At 44.6% G+C, this 22,450-nt stretch overlaps 1 pseudogene across 1 annotated transcript; it reads right to left on the bottom strand.

Moving 5' to 3' along the window:
• Nucleotides 1-318: 318 nt before the first annotated feature.
• Nucleotides 319-614, bottom strand: LOC308233861 (small ribosomal subunit protein eS21-like; annotated as a pseudogene). The gene has a single exon. The product of its transcript is annotated as a small ribosomal subunit protein eS21-like (transcript).
• Nucleotides 615-22,450: the final 21,836 nt, after the last annotated feature.

Here is a 22,450-nt window from a genome sequence, read left to right as displayed (position 1 = left end):
TCCTTGGCTTGTACATGGCCATCTTCACATGGTCTTCCCTTGTGTGTCTATGTCCTAACTTCTTCTTCTTATAAGGATACCATTCATATTGGAGTAGGCCCCACCCTAATGATCTCATTTTAACTTAATGGGTTCTTTAAGACTCTATCTCCAAATACAGTTACATTCAGAGGTACTGGGGGTTAGGACTACAATATATAAATTTTGGGTGGACATAATTCAGCCCTAACTGCATCTACCAATACAATAAGTTTTTTTGTTTTTTTTATGTTTCCACTATTCATTTATGACAAATTTCACATCTGTGATGTTCTTCAGTCAGAAGTTCTTTGAGACGATGCCATCGGCCTTGGCCAGTCGGAGTGGAGTCATCTGACTCACCCATCCTGCGGATAGCCCCGCAGATAGCATAGGTTGTAAACTGGCCGTTGAACCTGCCTGTCACCTTGTCAACCTCGGCCACGTTCATCTGGATGGACGCGTGGTCCTTGGCGCCGATGATGCGGTTGCTGGCGGAGCATTTCCGCGGCACGTGCAGGTCCACGAACTCGCCGGCGTCGTTCTGCATGTTGAGAGTGCGCCTACGAGACCCCGCGCGGTGCCGTGAGAATAAGCTGGGTCGGTGGTCTCACACCACTCCCCGCGCACCCGGACCCCCACCTCCGCGCCATGGCCTCACGCCCACCCCGCCCGGAATCCCGCGGAGCCAGCGCTGGGCCACGCGGCCTACCTGCTGCCACCAGCACGAGCCTTTTTGCAGCTGCATTTTTAAATTGTATTTTCTCTGTCAATTATTAAAATAAGGCTTGTCTCTGAAATTAGGACATATGATCATTAGTAAAACATTTTAGGCTAATAATTTGGTGTTACAGCTGTCTGGGCAGCTGTTTCAGAATTCATGCCATAGTTTGTTCTAGGTTTTCAATAAAAACTCAGCTCAAAAACATCAGCCTATTTTCAGGAATTTAAACTGCATAAAATGTTCCCTAACATAAGAACTGGGAAGGTAGAGATTAAAAGATCTAATTTGATTGTCAATAAAAATATTGTGATTGGAATCTTTGTTCTGGCAAATTAGAGTAACAAAAAAATTCTCCTGCTATAAATACCTAGATACCCTAGGTTAAAAACAATAAGAGCAACATAGTAAATGTCCTTGTAAATGCATAGCTGAGAGATCTAATAATCTGGACAGGAATTCAAGCCTATGCTAAGAATATCCAGATAGTGGTGGGTCCAAGCAGAATGTTGTTTTCCACTACTTCAGGGACTTGAAATTCTTTTAAAAATATTTTTTCATTGATTTTTTAAAAAAATTTAATAAATCTTTATTGTTCAGATTATTACAGTTGTTTCTCCTTTTTCCCCCCCATAGCTCCCCTCCACCCGGTTCCCACTCCACCCTCTGTCCTAACCTCCCTCCCACTGTCCTCATCCATAGGTGTATGATTTTTGTCCAGTCTCTTCCCGTACCCCCCACACCCCTTTCCCCCTGAGAATTATCAATCCACTCCCATTCTATGCCCCTGATTCTATTATATTCACCAGTTTATTCTGTCCATCAGATTTTTTATTCACTTGGTTTTTAGATTCACTTGTTGATAGATATCTATTTGTTGTTCATAATTTTTATCTTTACTTTTTTCTTCTTCTTCCTCTTCTTAAAGAATACCTTTCAGCATTTCATATAATACTGGTTTGGTGGTGATGAACTCCTTTAGCTTTTTCTTATCTGTGAAGCTCTTTATCTGCCCTTCAATTCTGAATGATAGCTTTGCTGGGTAGAGTAGTCTTGGTTGTAGGTTCTTGCTATTCATCACTTTGAATATTTCTTGCCACTCCTGTCTGGCCTGCATAGTTTCTATTGAGAAATCAGCTGACAATTGTATGGGTGCTCCCTTGTAGGTAATTAACTGTTTTTCTCTTGCTGCTTTTAATATTCTCTCTTTGTCTTTTGCCCTTGGCATTTTAATTACAATGTGTCTTGGTGTGGTCCTCTTTGGATCCCTTTTGTTTGGGGTTCTGTGCGCTTCCTGGACTTGTAAGTCTATTTCTTTCACCAGGTGGGGGAAGTTTTCAGTCATTATTTCTTCAAATAGGTTTTCAGTATCTTGCTCTCTCTCTTCTTCTGGCACCCCCATAATTCTGATATTGGTACGCTTGAAGTTGTCCCAGAGACTTCTTACACTATCTTCAAATTCTTGGATTCTTTTTTCTTTTTCCTTTTCTGGTTGAGTGTTTTTTGCTTCTTTGTATTTCAAGTCTTTGACTTGATTCTTGCATTCCTCTAGTCTGCTGTTGGGTCTCTGTATAATATTTTTTATTTCAGTCAGTGTATGTTTAATTTCTAGTTGGTCCTTTTTCATATCCTCAAGGGTCTCGTTGAATTTATCGGCTTTTTCTAGGATATTCTTGAAAAACCTTATAACCATGGTTTTGAACTCTATATCCAGTCGTTTGTTTGCCTCCATTTCTTTCATCTGTGGCCTGTTTCTTTGTCTCCGCATTTTGGTTGCTTCCCTGAGTTGGTAGGGTGGCTTTGTGTGCTAGGTGTCCTATATGGGCCAGTGGGTCAACCTCCCAGTTACCTGAGGTGGACACTCTTGGTGCACCCCTTTGTGGACTGTGTGTACAGCCTTGTTGTAGTTAAGTCTTGATTGTTGTTGGTGTCACTGGGAGGAATTGACCTCCAGGCCAATTGGCTGTGAGGACCCGCTGTGTCTATAATGGAAGAACTGCTGTGCTGGAGACACGCTTAGGTGGCAGGACTTGCTTCAGTGGGGCTTTGGTGCTCACTGAGTCTGTCTCTTGAATGTGTCACTTATGGATGTGAGTAGTTGAAATCTGGTGTCATCTCACACTGAGCACTAGATACACTAGCTTCTGGATCTCCAATGGGGTACAGGTCAGCTACTGTCTGAGGCCACCCAGCAGGAGGTACAGCGAGAACTACAGTTTTCTCCTCTTTGCTTGCAGTTTGGGGGTTTTGGAGCTGTCTGACCAGAGCTGCAGTTTGTTTGGTTAAGCTGCGGTAGGGCAGACCATTTATATGCAAAAGCCGCTGCGTGGAGCTTGGGTGGGTTTGTAGATTGTGCAGGGCGGGGTCTCAGGGAGTCACTAGGCTAGGGTGTGGCATACAGTGATGGCTGCCAGTCAGCCGTCTCTGCGTTTCCGCGTTTCCAAGTCCCTGCGTCCCGCGCCCCAGCGCAGTAAACAATGATTGCTGGGCGCACCTCTGCAAGAAAGTCACCCTCACTTTCCAACCCGATGGCAGACAGTCCATCTTCTCCCCAGTAAACAATGATTGCTGGGCGCACCTCTGCAAGAAAGTCACCCTCACTTTCCAACCCGATGGCAGACAGTCCATCTTCTCCCCGTAGGAGTCTGGGTCCCCAGCGTCTCCCCAGAAACTGGAGTTCAGAGTAATTGGGAGCTTGTCTCCCTTCAGGTTGAAAAAAGCAGCGCACCCAGTCAACCACCGCCAGCCCGATTCATGCACCTCCGTACCTCAGCTTTTCAGCGCTTGTGCACGTCTTAATGCTCTTTTCTCTTTCCTTCTAGTTTAGAACTTCCACTCAGCCAGCTTTCCCGTGGTTCTGGGTGATAGACGTTTAGTCTTTTAGTTGTAGTTTTGAAATTGTTGTGCAAGGCAGCAGTTTAGGTGTTTACCTATGCTACCATCTTGGTTTCTCTCCTTTATTGATTTTTTACAGAGAGGAAGGGAGAGGGATAGAGAGTTAGAAACATAAATGAAAGAGAAACATTGATCAGCTGCCTCTTGCACACCCCCTATTGGGGATGTGCCCACAACCAAGGTACATGCCCTTGACCTGAATCGAACCTGGGACCTTTCAGTCCGAAGGCCAATGCTCTATCCACTGAGCCAAACCGGATAGGGCAACAGGTACTTGAATTTTAAGGCTCATACAGAAACAGAATTATAGGCTTTGGACCACCCTGGAAGCCTGAAAAGACTACATTCTAAGAAAAAGTGGATGGGACTAAAGAAAAAAATCTCACCAGTACATATTACTGTCTGGCCTCTGGTTATAAAAGCTGCAGAGGCGGGTGGTAATAGTGATGGAGGCAGACTTTGATCAACTGTATTACCCCAAGGCCAGGCAAATGTCTTTCTTGAGAACCTGCAACCACGAGTCTGTATCTCCGGTAAGGTTGGTGTTTGACATTACCCACTTGTTCTGGGAATTCCCAAGGCAAGATATTAGCATAAGAACTATCCCTAAGTGTGTGGTATCTGTGGGATGCCTGGGCAAGTTACTTAATCTTTTGGATTGATCCTTACTTCCTCTAATGGGATTAAATAATAGTAACTAATAGGCATTGAAAGTGTATCAGCACTTTATATGCTGAAATCCATTTAATCTTCAGAACAGCCCTATGACGTGGGTACAGTAATCTGTCAATGGTGTGTGGGATTGGGGATGGTCATGTATGTCTCCTAGGGTTGATATGAAATAAGATGAGGTGTTACCCTAGCTGGTTTGGCTCAGTGGATAGAGCATCAACCTGCGGTCCCAGGTTCGATTCTGGCCAAGGGCACATACTCAGGTTGCAGGCTCACTCCCCACTAGGGGGTGTGCAGGAGGTAGCCAATCAATGATTCTCTCTCATCATTGATGTTTCTCTCTCTCTTCCTCTCTCTTCCTCTCTGAAATCAATAAAAATATATTTTAAAAAAAGATGAGGTGTAATGTGGCACATCAACGCTTATGTAAATCTACTTTGGAAACTGTGACCATTTGCTCTATTCCTTGGGGTTTTCTCACTTTAAGTAGGACAGAGACTCTCAAACACTTCTCTTCCTCTTTTTTGTTGTCCCCAAAGACAAGATGCACAAGATCCCTTCTTGTCTGAAGGATTTTATTATTAATCCATATTGAAGGAAAAAAAGAAGATGGAATTTGAGGTAGCTTTGAAAGATGGATAGGATTTGGATAAACAAAATGTGGAGAGAGTGTTTCAAGTAGAGAAGATATTGAACAAAATATTTTTAAAAAATCCTCACCCAAGGATATTTTTCCATTGATTTTTTGAGAGTGAAAGAGAGAGAGAAATATTGATGTGAGAGAAACACATCACTTGGTTGTCTCCTGCATGAACCCTGACCAGGGCCTGGGCCGAGGAGGGGCCTGCAACCAAGGTACATGCCCTTGACCAGAATTGAAACTGGGACCCTTCAATCTGCAGGCTGATGCTCTATTCACTAAGTCAAACTAGCTAGGGCTTGAGCAAAATCTTTACCCATCATTACTTTGAACTCTGTTTCAGATAAATTTATCTCTGCTTCATTTATCTCTTCTTCTGGAGAATTCTCTTGTTCTTTCACTTGGGGGTTATTTCTTTGTCTCCTCATTTTGGCTGTCTGTTTGGGTTTGTGACTATGTATTAGGTAGATCCTCTGCATCTCTCCATCTCTAGTGCAGACAGTGTCAAATGCTGTTTCTGACTAAACAGATCAGGCAAAGACTCAAAGTCTCCAGAGACCACCTCTGCCTACAGACTGATAGGATTCCCACTTGAATGGCCCCAGGCAATTGTCCTCAGGTGTAGGAGAGTTTTTTCAAAAGGGTGGGGCAGTTGCTTCTGCCTGGAAGTTAATTGTTACTTTTAATCTCTTAAGTAGCCTCAGGGCAAGGTGTTTCCCAACAGGGTAGGTCAACTGTCTTCCCCCCAGGCAAGGCAAATGTCTGTGTGGGAAAGATGTCCTCCGCTGCATGAGGGAATGACTTAGCACAGGAAACTGGGGGTGTCTGCCTTCTGAGCTCTAACCCCCAAGTCCCCAATCCTGGCTACTGCTCCCACAGCTCCAGTCCACTGTGCCCTCCCTCTACCGGAGCACAAGGTGGGTGGCTCCACAGGGAATTCTGTGCATTGGCCCTTTAAGAGGATACCTGAATTTCCAGCTGTCTCTCCCTGACAGATAGCAACCCTGCTGCTTTTCACAGCCAGATGTTATGTGGTACCCTTCTCAGTTCTGGTGCTCTCTGCTGGAGGTCCAGCTTGGGGATTAGACCCCAAGTTCTCAGTGGCAACCCCCCATAGCCGAGATCTCTCTCGGGAATTTCATTTGCTGTCTGTGGGCGCCCTGCCGGCCCTTTTGTGCCTCCACCCCCCCACCAGCCTCTATGCAGTTTCCACTTTCAGTCCTCGGGTATCAGGGTTCTCTCCAGTGAGTCTTCCATTGATCATTCAGGAAATTTTTCTGTATTTTAGTTGTAATTCCAGTTTGCTCCTGGGAGCGTGTCTGTGCAGCATCCACTTACTCTGCTGCCATTTTTTTTTTTTTTTTGAGCAAAATCTTAACAGCAAGAATAACACTCTTTAAAGTCCAGGAACAAATAAACACATCACAGCATTAAAATTTACCAATTCTTTGTCATTCATCACGTGTCCCATCTCCTCCAGGAAGCCTCCCTTGTTAACATCCTTCAAGGATCTCTCTCCTTTCTATTTTTCTTATCATCTCCAAAAATGGGTTGGCATTGATCTATAGTCTCTCTCCAAAGGCAAAAAGCATAGTTTCCTGTGATTCCTTCCAGAAAAACAAGATGCATTTATCCACATACACTGAGTGGCCAGATTATTATGATCTCTGAACGCATAATAATCTGGCCACTCAGTGTATATCCTATATAATAAAAGGCTAATATGCAAATTGTCCCCTTGACCAGAAGTTCGACCAGCAGGCAGGCCTGCCAACCGCCCATATCCCCTCCCCCTGGCCAGGCTGGCTGGACTCCACCCACGCACGAATTCATGCACGGGGCTTCTAATATATATATATGTGTACACTGAGTGGCCAGATTATTATGCATTCAGAGATCATAATAATCTGACCACTCAGTGTATATGTCAATGCTATAATTTACACAAAAGGATTTTTCTCTACAACATGCTTTTGAGAAGAAAAAAGGATTAATTTTCTTAACTATCATTAAAATTTATAAGACATATTAATTTTCTTAATTATTTTAAGAATTAATATGTCTTATAAATCTTTCCCCATCAGCACACCCAGATATTTTGTATTATCTTTAACCTTTGCACAATATTGTGTCATGTGGATGATGGATAATTGATATACTTTCAATGGATGCTTTGGGTTTTGCTTTTTAAAAATTCTGCCAAGAAGGTTCCTGTATAGCTATGACTGAATTTCTGTAGGTATAATCATGTCTAAATTCTTTGCCATGTGGAAGGATATGTGCCTTTTAAAATTTTGGTAGTTATCAAATTAACCTGCTGTAAGCCTGCTTGTACCCTCCCATCAAAAGTGATGACAGTATTAATTCCCACACATCCCTGCCAGCACCAGGAAAGCCATATGCCTGTTTGATAAGCGAAAAAAAAAGTTTTTTTTAAAAACAATTTTGATTTGCCTTTTTAAATTATACATGAAATAGGGCATCTTTCCATATGTTTTAGTTGTAATGTGTTTAGTTGTAATTCAACTTTTGAATTTGTTTTTCTATAAAATATTTCTATCCTTTACACAATTTTCTATTGGGCTATTTTTTTTCATATTCATTTATATCAAGTTCTCTTTAAGTTAAGGAAGAGAACTCTTCGACAAATGTTTTAAATATGTTTTCTTTGTTTGGAACTTAGTCTTTTTAAAAAATATATTTTTATTGATTTCAGAGAGGAAGGAAGAGGGAGAGAGAAATAGAAACATCAGTGATGAGAAATAATCACTGATAGGCTGCCTCCTGAATGCCCCACACTGGGGATGGAACCAACAACCCGGTATGTGCCCTGACTGGGAATTGAACCAGTGACATCCTGGTTCATAGGTCAACATTCAACCACTGAGCAATGCTGGCTGGGCTGAAACTTAGTCTTTTGATTGAAGTTTTAGTTGTGTGTTTTTTTCTTTCTTTTTTCATACCAAAGTTACATTACTACTTAGACGAATTGATTAACTTTTCCCTTTATGGCTTCTGGACTTTATAGCCTTTCAGAAATACATATATATATACTAGAGGCTCGGTGCATGAAATTCGTGTATGGGGGTGTGTGTCCCTCAGCCCAGCCTGCACCCTCTCCAATCAGGGACCCCTCGAGGGATATCCAACTGCCCGTTTAGGCCCGATCCTTAACCCTAAACAGGCAGTCGGACATCCCTCTCACAATCCAGGACTGCTGGCTCCCAAATGCTCGCCTGCCTGCCTTCCTGATTGCCCCTAACTACTTCTGCCTGCCAGCCTGATCACCCCCTAACCACTCCTCTGCCAGCCTGTTTGCCCCTAACTGCCCTCCCCTGCAGGCCTGGTCACCCCTAACTGCCCTCCCCTGCAGGCCTGGTCACCCCTAACTGCCCTCCCCTGCAGGCCTGGTCACTCCCAACTGCTCTCCCCTACAGGCCTGGTCCCCCCCAACTGCCCTCCTCTACCAGCCTGGTCACCCCTAACTGCTCTCCCCTGCAGGTTTGATCATCCCCAACTGCCCTCCCTTGCAGGCCTGGTCCCTCCCAACTGCCCTCCCCTGCTGGCCATCTTGTGGCGGCCATCTCGTGTCCACATGGGGGCAGCCATCTTTGACCACATGGGGGCAGCCATCTTTGACCACATGGGGGCAGCCATCTTGTGTGTTGGAGTGATGGCCAATTTGCATATTACTCTTTTATTAGATAGGATGCAAAAGCCTAAGTGACCATTACGACCAGATGACTGGATGACTGGACGGTAGCTATGATGCACACTGACCACCAGGGGGCAGACACTCAATGCAGGAGCTACCCCCTGGTGGTCAGTGTGCTCCCACAGCCAACCTCCCGCGGTCCCTCCCCCCAGCAGGCCAGCCCCGATCAGCCCTGATTGTTGGCCAGGCCGAGGGACCCCACCTATGCATGAATTCGTGCACTGGGCCTCTAATAGAGATATAATAGCCTTATCTTTCCTGTATTAGTATAAAACTAACTCACATTTTTAGATACTTTATGATTTATTTCTACATTTAACTTTTGATCTACCTGGGATTGATTTGGTTTGAGTGAGATGGAACCCCAGTTTTGTTTTTATCTCCATAGGCACTGACTAGTTGTACCATCACTACTTATTTGCTAATCTCTCTTTCCTCCAGTGATTTGAAATCTCACCTTTGCACTTTTACAATATACTAAATTCCCTTGTGCATTAAAGTCTGATTTCTGATTTTTCTTTGGTTTCATTAATTTCTTCTTTAATATCAAACTGCTTTATTGATTGAAGGTTCCAAATATGCTTTGATATCAGATAAATGTAGAAGAGGACATGCTGTGGGTGGGGTAGACAGAGATCTTGCTGACAGGTGACATTTAAGCTGTCATTTGAAGAATGAGCGGTAACCCACTTCATGGATACAGAGGCAGGAACATCCCAGGTAGAGGGAGCCACATATCCAAAGGTTGGGAGGCAGAAGACAGCTTGATGTTGTTTGAAGGAACTAAGAAAACACGGGAGAGAAGGAAGTGAGATGGAGTTGGAAAGATAGGCCAGATTTTGCTGGGAGAGCTTGGTTTCATGTTAAGCTCAAAGGGAAACAGTAGAGAGGTGACATCTCCAATTTCCTGGACTATAGCGTCATCCATCACTCTGGTTGTTTTGTGCAGAATGGTGGGCAGAGAGCAAAGGTTGCCAAGAAGAAGCTAGTTAGGAGATTGCTGCAGTGTTCCAGGCCAGAGGTGGTCGTGAACAGGCTATAGCGTGGGCAGTACTGTTGGGGAGAAATGGACAAATTTAAGACGCATTCTGGAAATAGAATTGATAAGATTTGTTGATAGCTTGGATGTAAGGTGAATAATAGAAAGGATTCATAGCTGAATCCCAGGGACCTTCTTTTCATTTTGTATCTTTCTGCACCACTTAAGTTTACTTATCTTATGAATGTACATATTTTAAAATGGAAAAATGGCAATGATTGGGGGACAGTTAAGGAACATTAGAAATATCATATTCTGTCATATTTACAACATAGTCTCAGCAAGTGGTTCCATTTGCTGAGATGGAGAGGAGTTAGAGGAGAAATAGGTTTAGAAGTGAAGGGGAATGGGCTGGGATTATATCAAGAGTGTAGGAGTGCAGGGCTGAGATGTTAAGTTTGAGACACTGGCAAAGTCCAAAAGCAGGTAGCAAGTGGGCAGCTTGATACAAGCATGCATCTGGGGCCAGAAGGAGAGCTCCAGATGGAGTCACATGCCCACATATGCATGCTATTTAGAATCATGGGACTGGATGAGATGATGGAGGGAGAAGAGAAGAAAAGAGAGCCCAGGACCAAGTTGCAAGGAACACCAGCATTTAGAGATGGGTGGTGAAATGGCCAGTAAGAGATTGGGGATCAGGCAGTGTGCGGGAAGAAGGGGGAGGGCGAGATATCAGAAACCCACCTCCTGCCCTGACCGGTTTGGCTCAGTGGATAGAGCGTTGGCCTGCGGACTGAAGGGTCCCAGGTTCGATTCCGGTCAAGGGCATGTACTTTGGTTGTGGGCATATCCCCAGTAGGAGGTGTGCAGGAGGCAGCTGACCCATGTTTCTCTCTCATCCGTTTTTCTAACTCTCTATCCCTCTCCCTTCCTCTCTGTAAAAAAATCAATAAAATACATTTAAAAAAAAAAAAAAAAAGAAACCCACCTCCTAACCCTTCTGTGGTTCTACTGAACTGAGAGTGAAGTTTTTTTTACCTTGTCTGAGGCTCTGCCCATTCTGGCTAGTATTCTGGCCAGTGTTTACCATCCCCTCAACCCCATTAGTCCTAGCTACTCCCACCTCCATCTTTTGGGCCTTCATAATGGTCTTTTTGCCTCTCTGCTTGGAAGACTCAGCCCCAGATTCCTTATCCCATTCTCAGTGGGAATCCTGTTCTGCTCAAGTTTTACTTCCTTCTCATCCAAGTAGCATCTTATTATTCTTATATGGGACTAGTGGCTCGGTGCACGAATTTGTGCATATTGAAAGGAAATTAACTAGAATAAATCTTTTAATATTGCTATTTGCATCTTGCTCATGAAAAGAAAATAGAATTTTACCAAATCTTCTATCTACCTACTTCAGGACTTCTGTGAGGATCAAATGAGTTGAGGCATGGGAAAACGCTTCACAAACACTTGGTTAAACTGTAAAATGTTTGCACCTGGCTATAAAGCAAGTTGGGTTCCTGGGCTGAAGAAACTCTAAGGAGGTTAGTCGCCAGGGAGAGGAAGCCGGGCGTTGCTATGTGACATCATTACCCGACGCCCACAGCCATTGTTTCTGGGGTGGGCTGGACTGTGGGCCGCATTTTGTGCCATGGGGTCTTGGCAGCGTTGGCTGCAATTTGGTGAGGTGTGGCTCCGGGGTGGTGGCAGGGCCTGTGTCCCACTTGTGGGAAGCCAAGTGTTGGTTTGTCGGTGCCAGGTGCGTGGTGCCATTTATTTTTAAATGGCCAGTGCGTGTCATGGCAGCTCCTGCATTGAGCATCTACACCCTGGTGGTCAGTGCACATCATAGCTACCGGTTGGATGGATGCACACTTAGCCTTTTATATGTATAGATAGTTTTTTAACATTCCTTTTTGTACAGGTGTTTAACAAACAGTAGGCATGCAATAAACATTTGATTCATGAATGAATAAGCATTTTTAATTTTTTTAAAAAATACATTTTATTGATTTTTTACAGAGAGGAAGGAAGAGGGATAGAGAGTTAGAAACATCAATGAGAGAGAAACATTGATCAGCTGCCTCCTGCACACCCCCCACTGGGGATGTGCCCGCAACCAAGGTATGTGCCCTTGACGGGGATCGAACCTGGGACCCTTGAGTCCGCAGGCTGACACTCTATCCACTGAGCCAAACCAGTTAAGGCAATGAATAAGCCCTTTTAATCTTTACCTTGAAGTGAGAGTTTTAAATTCCTTCACCCACCTTTAAAAATTTTTTATTTTGTGTTGAAGTACCTGAGTAGTGGGTTAAAATATTGTTTCAACGGCCAGACTGAAGGGGAACTCTGCAAGACTTCAGTTCAGGGAAGAGAGCACACCCCATGGGCCTCCCTTCCCCAGTTGCTGGTGAACTCCAGGGCTGTTTAAGGAAGGCCCCAGCAGAGGGCAGCAGAGGGCTGCACAGGACGGATTGGGCGTGTGTGGTGGCGGAGAGGGAGGCGGAGGAGGGAGACGAAGGGAGGGGCTGGGCAGCAAGCAGCTAGTAGGATTCTAAAATGCGTTGATGGAAAGCGTGAGGTCACCTTTCTGTTCGTGTTTAGATTGTACTGATTCTTATCACACAGAGTATGATGAAGCCGTTTTACTGTGAGTCTCTTGTTGGAAAGGGCTAAAAGAATCCCCTGGAACAGTGATGGGAGAGGGGAGGGCCGAGGCGAAATGGCGAGTACAGATGGGAGTTATTGGTCTTGGCTACAAGGGACAAGTCTCTTGGAGACTATTCTGCAAAAGAGGGAATAAGGTGGTGTCGGTCAGTTAAAGCCAGGCAGGAGCTGGGGAGGAGGCTCAAAGGCAAGATAGCATTTTGGGGAAAATAGGAGGTTATTATTGGTTTAGCGACATACATTGTCAGAAATAGCTTTGTATGTTTCTTACACTCTTCATTGATATAATTTCTGTTCTTTTGCCAGTCAAGCTGCTTTTAAAATTTCCAACCTATCATACGTGCTTAAGGGAAAAGGGATTTTTGTACACACTTTAGCTAAGGGTCAGAAGGGAAGCACAGTGCCCCCTAGGGGCCAGCAAGGTGCTAACAGCAGAGGTCAGGGTGAAAGGCTCCAAAGGGAAGGGGCATTAGTCTGAGAACATGGTCTTCTCAACTAATACACACACACACACACACCACATACACACATATACATAAAACATGTATACACTTATGTACACAAATATGCTCATGTAGATACATCATATACACACACACCAACACATCTCACACACACACACACACACACACTGACACACACAGCACAACACACTCACCGATAAAGGGTTTTGTAATGGATATTATGGTTGCCTGTCCAATAGCTATCCCACTGGTATAGCAACAATGGGGTTTAAGTCTAGAATCAAATCAACTCTTGGCTTCAGGGGTAGCTTCCAATTGGCCTAAGTCATCAACACAATCCCAACCCTCTTGGCATTCCCATGGCCACTGCAACGGCTTTAGGAGTGGGCATACAACCACATGGGTCCATTATATGTGAATGAGGAAGCATGTGGCTCTGGAAGCTGCCAGCAGCCACCCTGTTACCACAAGAAAAGACCTGTTTTACAAAAAGCTGATGGGGGAGGTGGAGGTGAGAGGTTCACAGCCAAACAATTTGTAGCCCCCCAAACATTGGGAGCCTCCAAACAACCTGTGCTGGGGAGGCCCCACCACCTCTGTACTTCAGATATTATGAACCAATAAGTGGTCAGGTTGTCTAAGGTCTCAGGGTGGGTTTTTTATATCAGCAAATCTTATCAGACCAGAGACCAACTCCTTGCAGACTCTTCTCTAAGGGGCCTGGTAAGGTCCAGCCTCCGCTGTAATAGGGAGGACTGTTCCTTCCCAGCTCTCCTTGGTCCCCTTCTCAAAGCATCACATGTATAACAGAGAAGAAGAAAATAATATTCAAAACCAAACCAATTCTAGCCCCTTGGCCTAATAAGGAAAGTGACACAATTCCCATGTGCAGAGAAATAAATCTCTAAATGGATTTCGGCCCTTGCAGAGGCTGAGATGAGATTCAAGCCAGTGGTTTTGAATTTCAAAAGGCAGGCAGCCCTAGCCAGTTTGGCTCAGTTGGTAGAGCATCCGCCTGTAGGCCAAAGGGTCCCGGGTTCGATTCCGGTCAAGGGCACATACCTTGGTTGCAGGCTCCTCTCCGGCTCGGGCCCTGCTCTGTACATGTGCAGGAGACAACCAATTGATGTGTTTCTTTCAGATCAATGTTTCTCTCTGTCTTTCCCTCCCTCTTTCACTCTCTCCAAAAATCAATAGAAAAATATCCTCGGGTGAGGAATAAAAAAATAAAATTAAATTGAAAAAAAGGCGGGCAACCTTGGCTGACATAAGAGATTTCATACATAAACAGCTGACCCTGGAATAACATGTATTTGAACTGTGTGGGTCCACTTATACATGCTTTCCCCCCGCCCATAAATACAGCTGCAGGTGGAAAACAGAATTTTTGCATTCCCAACCATGGATTCCCAAATGGAGAATCGAAAATACTGTTTGCAATTCGAGATTGGTTCAAAGTAGTACACAGATTTTTCAACTGGGGAAGGTGTTGGCACCCCTACCACCCCGGCTGTTCAAGGATCAACTGTCTACCCATTTAATCCCTGATAGACGAGCATGACTTACCTCTTTTACAGACGATGAATGAGTCTCAGATTGCTGTCACCTGCTCAGTGTCAAACTGCCCTGATGGGTGGAGATGGTCTTCCCCGCCCCCCTCCCAGGGCTCTTTGGCTCTATAGCTCAATCATGGTCTCCCTCCTGGGACAACTCGCCACCTGCCACACCCATGGCTGCCTCCTGGGTGTGATTCAGTCTATGGGCCTTTTGGGAAGAGGGGTGGGAAGAGGTACAAAGTTATCCTTGTATGTATATTTAACATTTCATGTGGGGGTGGGGTGGGAATGGAGAGGATAGAGGACCTGTAACACCAGGGTTCTGATCATGGTAGGAAAGAGCAAAGTGGACTTGAAAGAGTCAACCTCTGCCAGGGAGGAAGTGTGGCACAGAGCCTGGCACACAGCCTTGGAGCCCAACTCGACCTGGCCAGAGTCAGTTCCCAGGGACACAGTGTATTTATTAGCCCTGTGACCTCAGGCAAGTCACTTAACCTGTTGAAGGCTGAATTTCATTTTTAATAATGACATCAACTTCCTACAGTCTTCATGTAGGTGAGTAAAAAACACAAGCAGTCCAGCTGGTGTGGCTCAGCAGTTGCATTGACCCAGGAACCATGAGGTTTCCAGTTTGATTCCAGTCAGGGCACATGCCCGGGTTGCAGCCTTGATCCCAGTGAGGGCCTCCTCTATTGATGATGTTCCTCTCTTGCCGAGAACCAATTCCAGCATGTAATAATTACAAGAGTTTTACCAAAAGGTTGGTGAAGCTTGGGGAGCTCAACAGGGTTTAGTCACATGTAGTTTACCTGTTGGAAATGGCTAAAAGGCATCCCCCCAAACCTGAATAGGATTGTTAACTGCCAGACAGCTCAGGGCATTTTATTGCCTCCTGTTGGCCAAACAACTGAACAGCTGTAGGCTATTCCCCAAACTGACAATGTTTCTGTATACCCTTTGATACCGTACCCTTTGAAGTGTATATTTCCACCTTGCCTTGGGACAAATTGTACTAATAAAAGCAGGTTCCTTGGTCAAGGTGAGAGCCTTCTAGCTCCTTCAGCTGGAAGCTCCTCTGACCCCCAATGCCTTTCAAAAATATCTTTGGTCCTCAGACTCTTTCTTAATCATCTATGCACAGCCCTTTCTCCAGAATGCTGAACCCTTTGTAAGGCTGGGAAAAAGAACCCCGGTACTCTCTCATGGATGTTTCTATCTATCCCTCTCCCTTCCTCTATCTCTAAAAATCAATAAAAACATATTTTTTTAAAAAAAGAAGCACAAGTAAAGCACTTAGCACTGTGCCTGCACCCCCAAGTGGTAGCTGTTATCATACTATATCAAAACACATAGTGCTCTGCAGACTCTTGGGAGACATTCTAAAGGTCCTCTCTGGTCTAAACTGCAATGCTCAAACACCATGTAATACAGAGAAGGCAGAGGGAGGCATTTATGCAGAATGCTTTTTTGGGGGGTAAAATTTATAATTGTGGTAAGATACTAAGAATAAAATCTAATCATGTTAAGTATTTTAAAATGTAGTGTTCAGTAGTGTTAAATACATTCACATGTTGTGCAACCAATCTCCAGAATTCTTTTCACCTTGCAAAACTAAAACTTTATGCCCATTAAACTCCTCAATTGTCCCTCTCCCAGCCCCTAGCAACCACCATTATTCCACTTTCTGTCTCTACTAATTTGACTACTCTAGGTAAGTGGAATCAGTGCTTGTCTTTTGTGACTGGCTTATTTCACTTAGCATGATGACCTCAAGGTTCATCCATGTTGTAGCATGTGTCAGAATTCCCTTCCTTATTAAGGATGAATAATATTCCATTGTATGTATATACCACATTTTGTGTATCTATTCATCTGTCGATGTATAGTTAGGTGCTTTCACCTTTTGGCTATTGTGACGAATGCTACTATGAACACAGGTGTACAAATATCTCTTCAAAACCCTGATTTCAATTCTTTTGGGTATATATCCAGAGGTGCAATTGCTGGATCATATTGTAATTCTATTTTAAATTTTTTGAGGGACCATCATACTGTTTTACATAACAGCTGCACCATTTTATATTCCACCAGCTGTGTCCAGGCTTCCAATTTCCTCACACCCTCCACAGCACTTAATTCCCATTCTTTAAAAAAAAAACACAAACCTGAGCTATACCAGTGTGTGTGAGGTGGTATCTCAATGTGGTTTTGATTTACATTTCTTTAATGATTAGTGATGCTGAGCATCTCTACATGTGCTTATTGGCCATTTGTTATTCGCTTTGAAGAAATGTCTATTCAAGTCCTTTGCCCATTTTTTTTAAATGAGTGTTTTTGTTTGTTTGCTGATTTGTATGAGTCCTTTATATATTCTGGATATTAACTCTATATCAGATATATGTTCTACAAATATTTTCTTCCGTTCTGTGGGTTACCTTTCTACTCTGTTGACTGTGTCCTTTGATGCACAGATGTTTTAAATTTTGATATAGTTCAATTTATCTATTTTTATCACAATGCTTTTCTTCCTTTTTCTCTCTTGGGAGCAAGTCAGTGGGAAGTGGGGTAAGCTTAGCCGTGTTCTGCCTCTGTCATTGTCTATTGGTGTGAAAAAGGAGAAGGATCTTTTTATTAGACAAGATGAAAGACCAGCATCCTTCATGAAGACATCATAACAGAGGGATTTAAGTACATCTGTTTACTGAAGACTCTGGAATTGAGAAAGCCTGGCATAGAAGGACTGGCTCTCAGAAAGCCTGGCACCACCTCTGACATCTGGCCCAGGCATCAAGCTGGAGGTGGCAGAAGATCTGACTACTGTGGCTACCAGTGCCTGTTTCCAGTTTGTCAAGGCTGGAGTGGGAAGCAGGGAAGCTCCCTGGGAGTTGACTGGAACTAAGATGAGGCAAGTAAGGCACTGAGGGCACAAAGTTTAAGGAGACACTCATGCTCACTCTCACTCGCATGAGCCAGAGAGGATGTGCCTCATACAATTTTGCACCCTGGGCACCTTCCTTGCCTCACCACAGTCCTGGCTGTGCCTGGGACCAAGGGGAGGTGGCCCAGCATCACTGCTTCTGTTTCAGAGTGAGGGAGACTGCTGAGGTGGCAAAGGGCACGCAGTGTGCATGGCCCACATCACAAGGATGAGTGCTTAAGCTAGAGTCTACACCTGACAAGCAGGCCCGGTGGATCCTATGATAAACTCTCAGATTTCTTCTCCCAGTGGATGATCAGACCTCAAGGTTTGATGCAAAAGAGAGCATGTTCCTTTCTCCTCTTCACTCACAGACCAAGCTTTGGCCCAGAAATGGAACCCATGACACTGTATTCTTTATCCATCCCAAAACTTAGTTACTTAAAACAACATTTATTATTGCACCATTTCTATAAGGCACAGCTTAGCTGGGTCCTTCGTTTCAGGGTCTCTCATCACCTGGGGTATGTTCATCTGAAGGCCTGACTGGGATCTTCTTCTTAAGTTCATATTTCTGTTGGTCAGACTCAGTTCCTTCCCAGCTGTTGGCTGCAGGCCTCTCCCAGTTCCTTGCCATGTGGGCTTCTCCAACATGGCAGCTTGCTTCAATAAAGCCAGAATGCTGAGAAGGCAAGAGAGGGAGAAAGAATGCAAGCAAGATGCAAGTCATAGTCTTTTGTAGCCTCATCTTGGAAGTAACATCTCATCACTTTTCCATATTCTGTTTGTTAGAAGCAACTAACTAGACCCAGTCTACCCCCCGCCCTCCCAAACACACACATAATACACACAGAGGAGATTACATACATAGAGAAGAGCACAGCAGGGTGTAAATGCCAGAGACTAGACCATCAGGAACCACTTCAGAAGCAGCCTGCCACAGGTAGGAGTAGAGTTAAGCAACTAGCATTCATTGAGGTCTAAACAAGTGTCAGGGCAGCTCATAAAGGTCCCATAAAGTCCTCACAATAGGGTTGTAAAGAGACTGGCTTCAGTTATTCTCTGCACAGAAGAGTAGCAGGGAAGGTCTTTGAGGAATGAAAGGCCAGTGGGAGACCCACAGATGCATTGCTCCGAAGAAGAAAGTCTGAGTGCCATGAGACACTGCATGTGGGTTGGAAGCCAATTAGTCAAGTTTGTAGTGTGGTGGGCAACTGGCAGACAAGCAGACAGCAGAACTTAAAGCCACCGTTTGAATGGGAAAGGTGGAGAACACTTTCATGACAAATGAATGAGGCACAATGGTGAGGTCACCAGGACAATTCCCAGAGGCTGAGGTTGGGGTTGGATTTACGAAGCAGTTGCACAATGGATATTCCAGAATTGGAGATGTTGATGTTGGTGATGTTGGAGAAGTAGTGAGAGACTCCTACAAGAGGAAGGCATGTAAGAAGCAGCCCATGTACTTACAAAAGGGTGGCAATGGGTGTATGCACCCAGCAGGACATCGCTCTGGACAACAGTTTAGGCATAAGCTGGTGGGTGAGGTGGTTCCTGAGGTAATCAGTGGAAGTGAATGTTGGTCAAAATAGGAGTTGTGTACAGAGGGTGCCAAAATGGAGACCATGCAGAATATTTGGAATTTCTAATGGATGAACCTGTCCACTCAATTTTCCTTGTGTGAGCTCTGGGAGTGGGGGTGGGGCATCTGATGGGAACTGGGCAAATAACTTATCCAATTAGTAAGCCTTAATTCCCATACCTTTAATATGGTGATAATACCTACTCATAGTGTGCTGTAGAATTAAATAAGTAATGGATATAAATTACCTAGTGTATAATAGGTGCCTAATAAAAGTTAGCTCTTTTCTCCACTCAAACTCTTCCTCTCTTCCCTCATTCAAAATAATACAGTTGGTGTATACACAGTAGATTGGCACTCACCTTCATTCCATCTACCTTGCAGTGGACTGTCTAGTACTGCAAAGGGTGGAAAGCTAAAAACTACATTTCCCAGACTCCCATGCAATCAGGAATCCAGAGGTGAGGAAGAACCATTCATGAAATATACTTGTGGGAGATCAGGGTGGAAGCCAGGCAGAAGCCATACTTCTGCTGCTCCTGCTGTTTCTGTTGGCAGTGCAGCTGAGCGACTGACTGAGCTTCCTCTGGTGGCATGAGCAGACATCCTGGCATCCTGTCACTAGTCTCATGGATGTTGGGAGGCCAGAGTCATTCATTTTGCAGGTGGCCTTGTGGCAGGAGCAGTGCTGGTTCTGGAGTGAGCAGCTTCCTTGGTGGCCCAGATCTTTGGGAAGCTTTTCTGAAAGCTCAACCTAAAGTCTTTTCTAAATCCCTCCAAGTAGTTCTGTAAGACACTTAATAACATGTCATAACTTCTTTCTTGCTTAATCTAGCCAGAGTAGAGTTTGTTCTCTTCAACACCAATACAGGTGGGATGGAGAGACTTTTACTGCCGAATTCCTCTTAGAGAAAGCACTGTGTGTGTGTGTGTGTGTGTGTGTGTGTGTGTGTGTGTGTGTGTTTTGGAAGGATGCCTTGACAAGTGCTTAGAGAGAGGGTAGTCCCCCTCCCCCACCAACCCTCACCTCATCCTCACCCCCGGCCTAGGTGTCAGCTGACACTAAAGATCAGGAACTTAAAGGGGTGGGGGAGGGGAGAAGCAAAAGTGTGAAGAGAAGGCAGAACTCAGTGGATGGCATGACCCTTTTCCAAGACCCCTCTCCCATACTTTATAAAACCTGTATAAATGCTTGGTCTGATTGATTTTTGTTGTGGTTGTGGAAACCAGAGGGGTGACTGAATTTCATGTGGGGAAGACACAGTATGAGGACAGAAGTGGTGTGTGAGTAAGCCAGAAATTTGAGAGGTGGAAGGGATAGGAGGCCAAGGTCCCCACAGTGAACCAGCAGAAACACTGGAGAGGATGTTACACTCCCTAGTCCACGGTACTCAGAAGCCCAAGGCCACCTTGGATATCAAGGAGCCAAGGCCCTCAGCGGACATCTGCAGCACACATAAATAGCATTTTGGACTTCACATCTGTTGGCTCTTTGTCTTACAACTCTCATTCTCTCTTCCCCATGAACTCTCAAAATACTTAGGCACTACAATCCTTCAGAGTTCTGGCATTTTCTCACTTATATTTATATGCATTTTTATTTGTTTCTTTACCTTCTCTGTAAGACTGTTAGCTTCTGGAAGGCAAAGGCATGGGTCTAATTAATCTTTAACCCTGAAGTTACTACATGCAGAGTGTTTGTGTTTGTGCCTGTGTGCATTTTTTTCTGGGGAGAGTACCCAAAGCTTTAATCATATTCTGCAAGGGGTCCAAGACCTGGAAAATATTTAGGAGATGCAAAAGGAGGTCTTATTTAGGAACATCTGGATACTGAGTGTGTTTTTTTAAAAAATATATTTATTTATTTACTGCTATTCAAAAAAGAGTCATCTTTCAAAAGTCAAATCCATGTCATCCTCATGCTTGTCTTCCATAGAGGCTGTGCACCTTGGAGAGTGAAGGCTCATGGGCCGGGCAGGAAACTTAGATCAGCTTTCTGCTTTCAAGATTCTGTCAATTAGGAGCTCAGCCAAGCAGTGCATGTTTATAGCCTCTTCCCTAGGACGCCTTGCCCTCCCCTCAGAAAGATTTACAAGACAAGCTGACACCAGGCAGGTCCCACTGTGGGTGGGATCCACGGCTGTTGTGTGCTTTTCAGCCTGTCATCTTTTAAGCTATAAATATTTATCAAGTGAGTGTGGGGATGTCAGTCTCCAAAGAGTGTCTGGGGCGGTGTGTGTGTGCAGGGGGTGCTGGGAGAGTGAGAGCCCCACAGAGGCTGGCATGTGATGTTGATGCATTAGCGATAGAAATCAAGGGTAATAAAAACCCCATCAGGATTCAGTGTCTCCATCGCCCAGGGCTGGTGGGGGATGAGCTCTGTCCTAACCTTCACATCTTAGCCCAGAAAGCCTGGGCAAACACCAGTGAAGCAAAGCTTGGTTCTTGACAACTGCTGAGTTTATAAACTTTCTTAAGTTCCCATATTTATCTCTTAAATGAATCCAGTGGCAACTCCATTTGGCTGACAGCTTTGCCTGTGGAGTGTGGATGGGTTCAGTGAAGGAGACAGGAGAAGACTGGAGAGCGCAAGATTAATTTTTTGTTGCCATTTTATGGTTTTTAACTTGGAATAATTGGTTGTTAAAATGAAACTGCTTTGTTCTCAGTTGCAGCTAAGGCTCCAAGATCCTGGCATTTTCCAAAGTAAGATCATCTTTGAGTGCTTGTGAAAGTGGGTGACCACTCAGTTAAGGACAAAAGAGCTTTGAGGAGTGGACACAAGAAGGAGTTTGAGGAAAGGTGTTCGTGTGCTCTGAGTCTTCCTTCCCCAATTCTAGAATAGGTGCTGGAAGGCCTGCATCTTTTCTGTTCTCAGGGAGCCACTCACCAATTTGCACTCCATACCGGTCACAACCTCACTAGCAAAAGGATGTCCCACTTTTTCTCTGGACACCCGTGAGCCAGTGTCTGAACGCTGGGGCCATGTCCACCTGTGCTGCAGAAAAAGCAGACACCTCCATGGCAGACTTGTCAGTAGAGACAGCAGAATGGGAGCTTGACTCACGCCTGACTTCTGCCCTCCAAATATTTTGTGCATCTTACTGGTAGAACCTAAATCCTAGCCAGAGTATTGCCTGCAAGGGAGTCTGGGAAATGTAGTTTTATATTTTCAGCTTCTGCAGTACAGAAAGGCATACTAGAGGCAGGTTAGAATGAGTGCTGACCACCAGTTCATTTTATCTAACACATTCCTACTCATATTCCAAGGCCCACATCAAAAGCTACCTCCTCTCAGAGGCTCCTCTCCCACTGTGTCCTCTCCCCCAGTAGAGAATGTTCTCCTCTGTTCCCACAGCTTATGTCATCCAGTGAAACATGTCAGTCTCCTTTGTTAAGCTACACGTTTCTTTAGGATAGGGATTTGTATGACTCATGTCTGTGTTCCTTGCACTGATACAAGTTCTGACAGGTACTAACTGTGGTGGCTTTAAAATATGCCCACAAATTCTTTGATACTTTTCTCTTCAAAATGTAGAGCCTAGGCCCTGGCTAATTAGCTCAGCTGGTTAGAGAATCATCCTGATATGCCAAGGTTGTGGGTTCGATCCCAGGTCATGGCATATACAA

This window comes from Plecotus auritus (assembly GCF_963455305.1).
Source record: "Plecotus auritus genome assembly, chromosome: 9".
Taxonomy (NCBI): domain Eukaryota; kingdom Metazoa; phylum Chordata; class Mammalia; order Chiroptera; family Vespertilionidae; genus Plecotus; species Plecotus auritus.
Note: the sequence above shows the minus strand (reverse complement) of the source record. Positions and strands in the feature narration are given on the sequence as shown.